The sequence below is a fragment of the Hyperolius riggenbachi genome, chromosome 6, assembly GCF_040937935.1.
Source record: "Hyperolius riggenbachi isolate aHypRig1 chromosome 6, aHypRig1.pri, whole genome shotgun sequence".
NCBI classification, from domain to species: domain Eukaryota; kingdom Metazoa; phylum Chordata; class Amphibia; order Anura; family Hyperoliidae; genus Hyperolius; species Hyperolius riggenbachi.
Window position 1 is genome coordinate 122363312 of NC_090651.1, and position 13860 is coordinate 122377171.

At 44.6% G+C, this 13860-nt stretch overlaps 1 long non-coding RNA gene across 2 annotated transcripts in view; it reads right to left on the reverse strand.

Moving 5' to 3' along the window:
* LOC137522538 (uncharacterized) overlaps nucleotides 1-3816 on the reverse strand; it is a 54915-nt gene extending 51099 nt beyond the window's left edge. For both annotated transcript variants that reach the window (XR_011022323.1, XR_011022322.1), the window contains exons 1-2: nucleotides 3692-3816; nucleotides 2151-2244 (exon numbers count right to left, since the gene is read on the reverse strand). This is a non-coding gene — a long non-coding RNA (uncharacterized lncRNA). The remainder of the gene's footprint in view (nucleotides 1-2150; nucleotides 2245-3691) is intronic.
* Nucleotides 3817-13860: the final 10044 nt, after the last annotated feature.

The following is a 13860-nucleotide window of genomic DNA, read 5'->3' on the forward strand; positions in this document are numbered from 1 at the left end:
CAGTGACCAGGAAGTTCAAATAGAGGGCGCTCTATTTGAACTGACTGGTCACGGAGAAGAGGACCTGGAGCCAGCTTTAGGTAATGTATACGGGGGGGGGGGGGGGGGGACAGGCGGCTGGAGCAGCTCAACAGATTGTGATCGGTTTCAGGCTGAAACCGATTCACAATCTGTTTGCAGTAAAGGCAGCCATATGATCCCTCTCTGATCAGATTCGATCAGATAGGGATCTGTCAGCTGGTCGATCTGATGGCAAATCGACCAGTGTATGGCTACCTTAACCTTTAAACAAAAACATGTATTTGTTACAGCTGATACAAATCCTAAAATACATTTGCACAGTTTCTACTTCCTGATTCATGGATGCAGATATATTGTTTACAGCCTGTGCTTTCAAATGGGCTTATCTGCTTATCTGCCATAGGCAGTCATGTGACACAGGGAGAGATCAGATTACAACTTGTGATTAGATACAAATGAGGGGGAATTAAACAGGCTAAACTCTCTAAATACATTCAGGGTGCATTTCTCTGTTTTCCTTCTTTTCTGTGCAAGAGATCAGGTCCACTTTAACCAGAGCCACAAGGTTTGTAGCACATACAAAAATTCAAAGCCCAGGCTTGTGTCCCAGATGAAGACACCTGAACAAGAACAAGACTGAGTAAGATTGAGGAACTAAAGGGTAACAGTGTCTGCACCCTGCATTGAATGCATTTGTGCAGTTGGTGTGGTGTGAGTCTATTTGTGTATCAGGGCTCGTTCCCACTATCGCGAATCTGCATGCGTCCAACGCATGCAGATCCGCACATGTAATGCAAGTGGATGGGCCTGTTTCCACTGTAGCGTTGTTGAGGTGCGTTTTTTTCAGCGGTAAAAAAACGCACAAAAGAGCCAACGATTTCGCCTGCGTCGGGAATCCGTGCGAATCGCCGCTAATGTATTTAATAGTAAAAACGCATGCGTTTGTTACATGCGTTTTTACCCGCGATTTCGCGTGCGATTTCGCACCTTTTTCAATTTTATTTAGCCCTGGCAGTGTCATGGTTAATTTCGCATGGCACCCTGCCATGCGAAATCGCATGCGAAATCGCGGGTAAAAACGCATGCGGAAACGCATCCGCATGCGTTTTTACAAGCGTCGGAATGCGGCCGAAATCGCGTCGCAACAGTGGGAACGAGCCCTCAGTGTGCAAAGGGTTAATTACTTTGACTTTATCAGTTCAATGGGGACACAGACAGTATTAATACCCCCAAAAAGTTTTTAGCCTCTTTCCACACTATTTAAAGAAAATGTTTATAGAATTGGGCTTTGGCCCCTTTTTCCTGCCAAAATCCTTATACTAATCTGCTCCTCAAGCAGCCTAGCCAGGTGTCCATTTTTAGCATTGAACTAGAAAACAATGCGAGAGTACAGTCTGTTCATGCACAGTAGCGCAAAGCCGCTTGTCATTGGAGGAAAAATCCGTAAATGAGTGTCTTCCTGCTACTGCCCAGGTGCAGACTGTACTTGTGCATGCCAGGTCTGAGGGGTGTCAGGGAAATAGGAGAAAATGTATCCACTCCAGAGGATATATGTTTTCTCCTATACTTGTGCATGCACAGTATGGCCGCACTCATACACAAACAGGTACATGGCCATGAAAGCATATTTGAAAAGCCCTTGTTGAATATGCTTAGAGGGACTATGGGGGGCTGGAGTGGTCAGCCACAGGACAATCTTGGAAGTCTCTTCAATATTTTTAAATGTCTCTTATTTTTCCATGGTGATAAGATTATATGGAAGTTGCCATAGTCGAATCAGGTGGTTTCGGCGCTCTGTGCCAGGAGACGAGCGCCTGAGCTGGGCACTGCTGTAGCACTAATGCCATAGTGCAAAAGGGTAATTTGGGGTTACGGCAGTTGCCAGACCTCGAATTACTTCTCCCTCCGAGTTGCTATGACTTGGAGGGGGAATAGTATTTAGAGCCAGCAGGGATCTGAGCGGCAGCAGGGAGAGCCGTCATTTGGTTCACCCTGTGCCCATCTCACAGGCGGCGTACTAATACATACACAACATAGTTACCTTCATACACACATTTGTAATGCCCTGATTAGCTGGTCACAATCACATGATCACATGTCCTGTTTTACTTTATGGGACTTCCACTTACAGGAGAAATCAGCGAGTACAGTCATCTCTGCATATACTGTAATATCCTCACTTATTGGTGTGTTCGGAGCAACTGAATCCAAACGCAAATCATCCTGAAAATACAAAAAAAAGAAGATATACTCCTGATAGCAGCTGGGCAGCTCTACGCTGCAAACCCCTGATTTAACCTTGGGAGTCTTTAGGTCTCCAACCAATACATTTTGGCTTCCAAATTTCATTTTAAAAAGAAATCCCTAAGCCAAAAATTCACTCAAGAATATTTATTTCCCTGTGGAGCAGAACCCCACTGCAATGTAAGAGCAACAGTCGCCACAAGTTCACGTTCTGCTCCTACAAGTGTGGTGTGAGATATATAACGGCAGCGTAAGTCTAAGCTAAAGAAGAATGTATTTTCCCGAGGCTTTTAAACAAAAAATTCATGCTATTATTCACATCTGCATTAATCACGTTTAGCAAAAACACATGAAATTGTAAGAGGCTGTTATGAGATAACAGAGGTTGCTTTTTTTTTTTTTTTACCAGTGTGAAAGTCAAATGTTAATCTTAACACCAGATGGTAATTTAAAGCGAGGCCTGTAATGGGAACCAAAGACTAGTATCGAAAAATGTGTTTGTTTGGATGAACTTGCGTAGCTTGAGAGCGAGAGAGTACTACGAGCTCTGAGCATTCATGTCCAGAGTGCTAAAGACACAAATCCATTTCTCCTGCTTTTATATTTCCTAGAGAGCGCAACTCAGGGTAACATAGTCCAGATATATTATGGATTATGGGGGAGCAGAGTCAACACAACTATTAAACTTTCACTTAATTGCGAATGTGGGGCACACCTGCACGATCTGCGAAACGTCCTGCGACACTTACGGATATCAACACAATCACACGCCAGACTTGGAGCGTAACCCAGATCTGTCTAGTTACATAATGCGCTGTAATGTACCTGATAATGACTTCCTTCCCTATCTAATCGTACTATTCGCCTTTTCTCCGCGTTTTGACTAGGTGACTGGGAGAAATAGACAATAAAAACTTCAAAACTTGTGTTTTGTAATGTGAGCGGATGACTGCGCTAATAAGAGGTGTGTATAAAAGTGATTTAACGCAGAGTTTGTTACTTACAATGTGATAGAGTAGTGGTATTAGTGTAATAAATGTCAGAAAACAGAATGAATGAGATTATAGCTTTGTACTGTATATCGTTATGACACTATATCAAGTAAAATGTACTAATGTATCATAATAACTTGAAGTGAAAACATCACATTGTCTCCGGCAGTAAATGGCCTGGTGATTAATACAGTAGTTGCAAGCAGAGCATTAGCGACAGGCTTAAGTCTACACAGTAAGCTGTTCCATAATTGAGAATGGTTGTGGGTATTAGTAGTAAATGAGAGCATATGGATGAGTATGACTAGGCGCAGTCAGGAAGTAGCAGGAGATGATAAAGTCCGTCAGCCAGTCTTCACTTTGAATAAGTATACCTGTGTCTGAGATGATTTCTCAATTAGTTGGTTTTCATCCCATTTGTCTTGGTGACTTACCTCTATCTTTCAAAGGAGCACTTCTTCAGAGAAGAAGAGTTTTGAGGTTACGTATTGTTTTGAAATTTATTGTTTTGAAAATTATAAGGTTAAGAAGGGGAGTTTAAGGCCCCATTTACACTTTATCAGTTGCTCTCAGTTATAACTGAAAGAAAACTGATTTTAAAAGTAATGCCCATGCTTTCCTATGGCACCTTTCACACTTAAAGCTAATGTAACCCCATCTAAAGAAAAAAAAGTCAGATACTCACCTAAGGAGAGGGATGACTTTGAGTCCTAATGAGCCTACCCTCTCCTACCCGGTGGATTCTCCGTTCAAATCCGCCGCCGCGGGGACTTTGGAAGTCTTCGGGAGCACTTTCCCTCTCCTTAGGTGAGTATCTGACTTTTTAATTTTTTTAGGTGGGTTCCCATTGGCTTAAACGCGATTTAACTGAAATCTTTTTCACAATGCACTGCTATGGAAAAAACGCATACCAACGCGTACCAACGTGTACTAACGCACACTAATGCACACCAACTGATTAAGTGTAAATGGGCCCTTAGGGTTTAGGCGTCAGGAAGCAGGGGGGTTAGGGTTAAACATCAGGAACAGGGTTTTTAGGCTTAGTTATCAGGATGGGGGTTTAGAGTTTAGCCTCAGCAAGGGGGCTTTTAAGGTTAGGAATCAAGAAGGGAGGGGGGGGGGGGTTAGGGCTAAGCTTCAGGAAGGGGGGTTTTAGGGTTAGGAATCAGGAAGGGGGGTTTTAGGGCTAGGCTTCAGGAAGGGGGGTTTTAGGGTTAGGCATCAGAGGGGGAGAATTCTGTGTGAGATTAGGGTTAGGTTTAGTTGCAGTAATATATCGGTAACATTTACCAATGTTTTACTATCGTTACAAATTATTTTAATTTGTCACCCAATTCACAATGCTATTTATTGTTTAGACTTATATCGGCTTCACCCAGTGCACATTTATTTATCGTTTAGACTTATATTTGTGATAAAACGCGGAAAAGCCGCCGCCTGTGCCAAGAGCAAGGCGGCTGACTCCGCGTCCAACGCGGCGGTTTGTACGCATAGACACGCGTCTGGTAGTATGGTGGAATGCGGAAAAGCCGCCGCATGTCCTGACAGCAAAGCGGCTGTTTCCGCGTCCAACGCGACGGTTTGCATGCAGCAGCGTGCGCTTGGTGTGGCTGGGTCTGTTAGTGCACATAGGCAGATGGAGAGCTACGCGCGTGCGGGCCTGAACTCAGGACCTTTATACCAGCAGGGGAAGTGTCAGCTGATCAGGAAGATCAGCTGATTCCTGCAGGACTCATGATTGGCTGAATGGCTCGGGCGGGGCGGCAGAGTCCAGCAACTATATATTCTGCTGCTTGTCAGTTGCTGGTTGTCTGCCATTGCTAACACTTACATGAAGGCACTCAGACCATATTTAGATCCTTACAGTGTGTTTGAACTAGGTGGACCTAGGAATTCACACTTAGCCAGATTCTGTTGATAGCTTAAAGTACTAATTGAATTGTATTATTTGTTAGACTAGTTCCAGGGTGTTGATGATCACGGAACTCACACCCAAGACTAGGGAATTGGATTATCATTTATGTTATGCTCCAGACTAGTTCCAGGATGTTGTGAATACGGACCTCACACCCAAGACTAGGATTGTGCTACTATTGTATTACGTTAGCCCAGTTCAGGGCAAGACCTTATATTAGCAGCAGGGCTTCCTGCAACCCCAGCCTCGGTCCCTCGCTCAGGGGTCCACAGGCTACAGGAATATCACACACAGTCAGGGGTGAATTCCTCAGGAGTCTCAGGTCGCCAGCTCCTCTGGTGGTCTTCACTCAGAGTTGTTACTGTTGCACCAAACACTTACACTCTCTCAGGTGTCTAGAGGTTAGACATATCTGATTATTGACGATTCCGCAGATCCTCAATAATCAGGTATATCTGTATTCTTGGGGATACTGCGGATCGCCAAGGATCAGATTCTCTCTCTGGTTGCTGACACCGATCGTTACAGAATGGCAGACCGAACCCAAATGGACGCACTGTATAGCCATGTTGAAGTCCTGACCACCGCGGTAAACCAACTTTCCGCGGCAGTTTTGAACCAACAGACCTTGATATGTCAGATATTTGGGGCTATTTCAGAACTTCAATCAGTGCGATCTCCTCTTAGCACAGACATACGTATGCCTGTACCTGAAAAGTTTTCTGGAGACAGATCTGATTTTCGGAACTTTAGAAATAGAGTGTTATCATACTTTGAGTTAAGGCCTAAATCGTCTGGAACCGAGGCACAGAGAATTATGTTGTCAGGGGATTCCCAGACCTGAGCATATGGTCTTCCTATTGGGCATCAGGCCCTGACCTCGGTCGATTAATTTTTTGAGGCTATGGCTATGATTTACGATGACCCGGACATCGCTTCAACTTCTGAATGGAAGCTCAGGCTTCTGCGTCAGGGCAAGGGTCCGGTAGAGAATTATGCTGCGGAATTCAGGAGGTGGGCGGTCTCGGCTAGATGGGACGAATTCGCCCTCCTAGACTGTTTTTTTGGCCGGATTGTCAGACACTATTCATGAGGTAATGATAGGTCATCCTGAGCCTGAATCATTGGATGAGACAATCTCTTTGGCCATACAGATAGATCGCCGGTTGAGCCACCAGAGGCAGATTCGTGGTAGAGTGGCCAGAAGGTCTATCTTACACGACTCTTCTCGGCCTCCCTCACCCCCTGGCGAACCTATGCAAATTGGGTACACAAGGTTGAGTCTGGGGGAAAAGAGTCACAGGAGCCCAAAAAAAACGCCTTACATGGGTCCACCAGGCCAGACAAATGCTATTGCCTAGGGTTAGTCAAAACCATAGGTGAGCAGGGTTCATCCCTGAACGACGGTCGGCTGATCCTTCCTTGTTCGGTTACATGGGAAGGTCGGACCAAGTCCGCAGATGCCATGGTGGACTCGGGTTCGTCCACAAACCTCATAGATTACGATTTTGCCAAAAGTTTGGGGATACCGTTATCTGCACCCGATCGGCAGATTTCGGTCACTGCAGTGGATGACTCTCCATTGCGCAGTGCCCAGTTTCTTTTCCAAACCCCCCTACTGTCATGTTGTTTAGGGGCATTGCATGAAGAGAGTTTACAGTTCCTGGTCCTGCCAATGAAAGGCTCTGCTGTTGTTCTCGGTATGCCCTGGTTACAACTTCACTCTCCACTAATTGACTGGGCTTCAGGACAGCTACTGGACTGGTCAACCCATTGTCATGAGCACTGTTTGAAGAAGGTGGAGGTGGATAAAACCAGGATACAGGTCGCAGGAAGGGCAGGACAGCGTACAGATATTTCTAATGGTTCCTGTTCATCACAATTACCTCTCATGCATAAGCCTGTTAGCAAAAGCCCCAAAGCAGACGCTTTAGACAGGGGTTTTGGGCCCAAAACCATTCTACCACCAAAAAAACAGGCTGACAAGAAATCATTTCCTGTGTCCCTGCCCGGGTCAGCGCTGCATGTGGATTCCACTCCCTCCCTCCCTGGGTTGACTGATGGCCGGCCTGAGTATGAGATAAAAAGAAAATTCTCTAACTTACATCCTGGAAAGCCAGGAAGGAGATGTCCGGAGTCCACTCCTCAGGGGGGGGGGGGGGGGGGGTACTGTGAGAAAACGCGGAAAAGCCGCCGCCTGTGCCAAGAGCAAGGCGGCTGACTCCGCGTCCAACGCGGCGGTTTGTACGCATAGACACGCGTCTGGTAGTATGGTGGAATGCGGAAAAGCCGCCGCATGTCCTGACAGCAAAGCGGCTGTTTCCGCGTCCAACGCGACGGTTTGCATGCAGCAGCGTGCGCTTGGTGTGGCTGGGTCTGTTAGTGCACATAGGCAGATGGAGAGCTACGCGCGCGCGGGCCAGAACTCAGGACCTTTATACCAGCAGGGGAAGTGTCAGCTGATCAGAAAGATCAGCTGATTCCTGCAGGACTCATGATTGGCTGAATGGCTCGGGCGGGGCGGCAGAGTCCAGCAACTATATATTCTGCTGCTTGTCAGTTGCTGGTTGTCTGCCATTGCTAACACTTACATGAAGGCACTCAGACAATAGTTAGATCCTTACAGTGTGTTTGAACTAGGTGGACCTAGAAATTCACACTTAGCCAGATTCTGTTGATAGCTTAAAGTACTAATTGAATTGTATTATTTGTTAGATGTGAGGAAACGCGGAAAAGCCACCGCAAGGGCTCAGAGTAAGGCGGCTGTTTCCACATCTAACATGGCGGCACAACGCGAAGAAATCGCCGCATGCCACATGGGCAGAGCGGTGGAGTCCGCGTTGGAGGCGGCGGATTGTACGCATGACATCGCAGCTGACATTGCGGCTGGACACAGGGAAACCGCCGCTCGCGTAGAGAGCGGGGCGGCGGTTTCCGCGCTTGACTCAGAGGTCACAGTACAAGACATGTCTGGTGTGGCTGGGACTGCTAGTCCACACAGGTTCAGAAGGACGCGTGCGCGCGCTGAGAGGCAGAGCTTATATGACAGCCAGAAAAGGGTCAGCAGACCAGGCGGGTCAGCTGACATTTTCACCACCTGCCATTGGTCCAGCACTTAGGGGAGGCGCTGGGGAGTGCTTTCCTATATATACTGGGTGCTGGTCATTCTCTGGTTGTCTGCCGTTGCGATCACTACGTGGTAGCACTCAGACCTTGTCTGTATCTGTGTTCTAGCATAGTTTCCAAAGGTGTTGACATCAAGGCGTTCACACCTTAGCAATAGGAATATTGAACTGTATTATTTGTTATGACCTTCTGCCTGTCCGATCACTCCTCTGAACTCTGATTCTGTACCTTGCTATTTCTGTTACCCTGTTGCCAATCTCTGCTCGTTCCTGGACTCTGTATTAGCCTTCTGAATCTGTACCTTATCTGTCTGTGTGTTAACAACCTGGCTTGCCCGACCTCGAGAACTGGCCTACTGTTAGAGGCAGTTCCCAGACCAGTTAGTGTCACCCCTTCTCTGGGTGTCACTCACGCTCTGTCCTTCCTCCCCTCAGCCTAGTTCCTTCCTCTTGGAGAGTATAGGCTAGAGGAAGGAACCTACTTCTGGAGAAGTACTCAAAGTATACTGTTGCATCTAAACACTCACTTGTTTACTTGGTGTCCAGAGGTTAGTAGATATATCTGATTATCGGTGATACTGCAGATCCCCAATAATCGGGTATATTCTGTATTCTCTGTGATACTGCAGTTCACCGGTAATCAGACCCTCTCTGTGTTACACCGATCGTTACATTAGACTAGTTCCAGGGTGTTGATGATCACGGAACTCACACCCAAGACTAGGGAACTGTATTGTCTTTGTGTTATATTCCAGACTATTTCCAGGGTGTTGATGATCACGGAACTCACACCCAAGACTAGGGAATTGTATTATCATTTATGTTATACTCCAGACTAGTTCCAGGGTGTTGATGATCACGGAACTCACACCCAAGACTAGGGAATTAGATTATCATTTATGTTATGCTCCAGACTAGTTCCAGGGTGTTGTGAATACGGACCTCACACCCAAGACTAGGATTGTGCTACTATTGTATTACGTTAGCCCAGTTCAGGGTGACCTTATATTAGCAGCAGGGCTTCCTGCAACCCCAGCCTCGGTCCCTCGCTCAGGGGTCCACAGGCTACAGGAATATCACCCACAGTCAGGGGTGAATTCCTCAGGAGTCTCAGGCCGCCAGCTCCTCTGGTGGTCTTCACTCAGAGTTGTTACTGTTGCACCAAACACTTACACTCTCTCAGGTGTCTAGAGGTTAGACATATCTGATTATTGACGATTCCGCAGATCCTCAATAATCAGGTATATCTGTATTCTTGGGGATACTGCGGATCGCCAAGGATCAGATTCTCTCTCTGGTTGCTGAAACCGATCATTACAATATTGGCTTCATCCAGCACCCATTTTTCCTTGCGCCTCTGTTTCAGGCACGAAAGTAGGAGGTGGGGAGAGGCACACCTTTCTGTATCAGATCGGGTGCATAACCAGGGATGCTAAGGAACATCCCATCACAGTCCAATAGTAGAAAAGATTGGCTAGCACTGCAGGTCCTCAATGAGCAAAGTTTTTCTCCAATCATGTGTCAACACCAAAGTTAATTGTTTCAGGGCCACATAGGGTCCCCTTCTTCAGAACAGTGCAGACAAACGTTTGTCAGCACTGTTCTGCAGAAGGGCACCCTATGTGGCTCCGAAACAATTATTAACTTTGGTGTTGACACATGATTAGAGAATAAACTTTGCTTGTTGAGAAGCTGGAGTGCTAACCAATCTTTTCTATTTCATGCACGCCTTAAATAAAAGCACAGTGACACTTTACTGTAGTCTTACAACAAACCACAAGTGTGGCTAGTGGTGCTTTGACCGATTAGCTAAAGTAACAGGCAATAGAACAGAGACATCAGGGAAGGGGTGATGAAATGGGAGGTTGATCTGGACAAGGCAGAAGGGAGTTGTTTCAGGAAGTTACTGAATGGCTTATGATGTGTGTCTGTGACAGCTCTCGAATACACTACATCCTTAGCCAAACTAGACAACTGCAATATGGGTCATGTATGGATGCAATGCAATAATAACTAGGTACACACTCGAAATAAATGGGAAAACACTTCTATCCTGCTTGAGAACATTCAGTAGCTCCTATAAACTAAAAAAAAGGAAAGAAAATCAATTTTCCATCTATGTCTTGACTGCACTCAGGAAAATGCTCATCTTATACAGATATAAGAGCTAGTCAGTGTGGGTAGATTCACAGCTAAAACCTTGTATGAAAAGTTCAGTTTCACATGCATTAATAGTACATAATTTGAGCCATTAGCTCCTACTATTTAGAGTGTTTACCACAGAGTCAATTGACTTCATCCTAATAGCAGCAGCATTATTACATTGCAAATGGATTGTGACAAAATCTTACACATTGAAAAGTTAGAAGGGTACCTGAAGTGACATGTCAATCAAAGTAAAATTGTATAGCAAACCCCTAGTCCATTCGGAAACTCACTTGGTGCACACTGTAAATAGTTGCAAGGATAAAAACACAAGTATGCAGCTGTTCATCCATAGAGTACCACAATACGGCTGTAAAAAAGATAAAAAGGATCCTCGCCTTTCTATTCAGAGAGTGGCTAGTTAGTGTACTGTTACCGTCTCTGCCTCTGACACGGGACACCAGGGTTCAAATCTTGGCTCTTCCTGTTCAGTAAGCCAGCACCTATTCTGTAGGAGACCTTGGGCAAGACTCCCTAACACTGCTGCCTATAGAGTGCGTCCTAGAGGCTACAGTTCTGGTGCATTGAGTCCGCCAGGAGAAAAGTGCAATGTAAATGTTATTTGTCTTGTCTCCTCTTGTTTAGATGACTGAAAATGCCCATATTGACAGTTCAGCATACAAGTGTATTAGTGGATAAACCACTATTGATCAGTACTCGATCCTCTCATCTGTGCATAAGCACCATCCGGGGATCCAATATGGGAAGCGATGTATGGGCAGATCAAGCATGAATCAAATCTCTCTCTGATCGAATCTGATCAGAGTCCCTCTGCTGTCTGCCCAAACACCAGTAGATGGATTTCTGATAGATTTCACCCCATTGCCCGTGCTCTGTAAAATCTCACCTGTCCACTAGCACAATTCCTGGCCATCACCGTCTGTAGCACATGGCATCATACACGCATGTGGTGCCACATGGTACAGGCTATGTAGTGCTGGCTATCACAATGTATACGGACATGGCAGTGATGGCAGAAGAGGGCCGGAATCGCACCAACGGACAGGTGAGATTTTAAAACACTGTACACAGGCTCATTTTACACTTGGGGTGACACCTGCTGAGGGTACGTTCATCATGGCGATATCAAAAGCTGTTACCGCATACACCAGATTGAGCAACTGAAACTGAGATTTTCTAGCATGTCCATTTGATCAAAAGGTAGATTAGGTGGACATGTTGTGGCACTGATTTTTAATCGAATTGCAAAATCACCTAGGGCCATATGCAATTCACTTTTTTCACCTGACTTTTCTCCCAGGAGATAATTTTTCTTCTTTAATTTAGAATAACTTTTTAGTACTTTGCAATGCAAAAAGTACCAAAAAGTAGTGGAAAAAGTACTATCAAAATTATTTGGAGTATTTTTTTGCTTTCTAGTGATTTAAAAGACATTTTATCGACATATATGAAAATTTCACCTAGGAGAAAACTCAGGTTAAAAAGTTAATTACATATGGGCCCTGATGTATTGGCACCTCTGGTTACATTTGACAGACTTATTTGCTCTGAAGAAGGATCCTATGTGTCCCAAAACATTGGCTTATGTTTGCTGAATAAATATACTATTTGTAGAAGTGCCAGTCTGCTACATTTGTTTTATGGATTATGAAAGGGGGTACCATCAATCACCCCAAAAATTTGGACTTGAGCACTCTGTTTATTTCCGCATGGCATATACCAAGGGCGTGCAGGTTGAACATGTTGTTGCATGAGATGAAAGATGGTCCATCTCTCTTTCTATAGTGCCTCCAAAGAAGATAAATATACCCTGGTTTGATTATTCCAGGAGTTCCTGTTATAGTGGGACATTTATATAACCTACATAGACCTATGCAATAGGAATACATTAATCACCTTGACTGCAATGTTTTACAAATAGTTTTTGAAGTGTAGAAATCAAAACATGAGTGACAAGTTGTCCATGAACTGGCTAAAAACATAGATCTTTAAAACAAAACATATATCTTTAGGCTTCCTGTTGTTTTCAAAACAAGCCACTCTGCTCTATCCCTGATACAAGACAAATACGGTAATTTCATTTGCTCTAATGTATAAATATCAGTCTTCTAATTTTATAGGCAGGACTGATGCTTGCATAATATTACCGTAATCTGTTAACATATGGCAAATACGTGTGTTTAGAGATAATTAAGCAAGAGTAAGGAGATTGTCACTCCTTCCCTCCCCCTCAGTTTCTCATTGTATTTCTTTGGAATGAGGGGTGCAAATGATGAACTGATTAAGCCCTCCATAATTGAAATAGTGACAGGGTCCCTTTCTGTTTAAGTGCATTGACACTAACAGAAGAATATAATTTGTATTAAAAAAACATTGTATTAAAAAAAAGTCCAGTGGGAGCAGAGCTGGATTTTGATAGGCGTGACCTGTGCAGCTACAGCTATACAGAGTCTTGAATATAATAACAAAAAGTGGAACTAGCCGCCTCCTTAAGGGAATTTGCTGAATATAACTCCTCATTCACACTAGTGCGCTTCTGTCCGCTTTTCAGCCACATGTATCACTCTGTAAGGCCTCGTTCACATCAGGGCCGTTTCTGTGCGCTTTTCACAGCGCACTGCCCTGTGCGATCAGCAAGGTATTGATTTTCCCATGTAACTAAATGTAGCTGGTTCACATTTATGCGCTGCGCTGAGCAGCGTTACAAAAATGTAGGGTTGCATGCATTTCTGTGCATTGAGCTGTAAAGTGCACATCAATGCAAGTGAATGGGTGTGTTTTTTTAGCGCATAGAAGCGCGTACAATTTTTACCCCTAATTGGAGAAAAAAAATACATTTACATAGAAAAACAAAGTTTTATTGACAACTGCTACTGCTACAATAAGCAAAACGTGTTTTAAAGAAGCGCAGTGCAACCGACAGAAATGCGCACTAAAGCGCGCACAAGCGCATGCGTTTTTAGCACGCTCTTTCACACATTTTTTAGCGCAGCAAATGTGAACAAGGCCTAACGTTGATGTGCTGATAAAAAGTGGATAGAAGCGGACGAACGTGTAAAAGCACATGATAAAAAACGCATGTGTTTGTGTACGCTGTGCGCTTTTTTAAGCATGTTTTGCTTATTGTAGCAGTAGCAGTTGTCAATAAAGCTTTGTTTTCATATGAAAATGTTTTTTTTTTCAATTAGGAGTAAAAAACGCATGCGCTTGTTTGCGCTTCTATGCACTTAAAAAGCACACCGATTCACTTGCATTGATGTGTGCTTTACAGCTTAATGCCCAGAAATGCACGCAACACTACCGGTATGTTTTTGTAATGTAGCTCAGCGCAGCGCATAAATGTAAACTAGGCACATTTAATCACATGGGAAAATCAATACCTTGCAGAACGCACAAG